The sequence below is a fragment of the Habropoda laboriosa genome, unplaced genomic scaffold (genome assembly GCF_001263275.1).
Source record: "Habropoda laboriosa isolate 0110345459 unplaced genomic scaffold, ASM126327v1 scaffold6364, whole genome shotgun sequence".
Lineage (NCBI taxonomy): Eukaryota > Metazoa > Arthropoda > Insecta > Hymenoptera > Apidae > Habropoda > Habropoda laboriosa.
Window position 1 is genome coordinate 5,373 of NW_017106242.1, and position 778 is coordinate 6,150.

Sequence of the window (778 nt, forward strand, 5' to 3'; positions counted from 1 at the left end):
CATGTTCTGATAATGAATATGTTAGAAGGTACCATTTTGTCGAAGGGTTATCTCTGGATTGGAAAGAAATTGAGATTCAAGAGCATACTAAGACAAAGAAATTTAAATCTTATCCAACGCCTTTTTCATCTCGAAAAGATGTCTATGTTGCTTTTGAGAAGTTATTTGAGAAGTATAAGGAAAATATTCTTCTTATATCATATTCCTCGAATAGCCTTCCAAACATGGATGAAATGTTGATTATGTTACGAAAATATAAAGAAAACGTAGATGTGATACCAATAGATTATAAGTATTCATTTGGTAATCAAGCAACTAAGGTTGGGGATAATCGTAATACAGTTCAAGAGTACTTATTTGTAGCTTATTAAAGGAAAAAAGGAATAAAATATTATTTTTATTCCTTTTTTTATAATTATGAGCACGTGGCTTCTTGGAAATACAACAGTTCGTAGCCCTTTCAGACTGATTGATGGGCTAAAAGTTTTTGCTTCAACTAATGGGGACATTAGGGGGACAAAGGAGAAAGAATTAGTATTCTGCAAAGCATTGGTTGATGGTGGAATTATTGGTTCTAATTTTGAAGCAGAACATACCTCCGGCTTTAGTGATACAACATATAGTGTGGGGCGAAAGTGGCGTTCTGCTTTAGAAAAGTTAGGGTTTATTGAACAAAACAATTTAATTTATATTTTAACGGAAAACGGTAAAAATCTTCTCAATAGTCAGACCTTACAGTCTGATCAAGAATGCTATTTAAGATCATTAATTTTATATT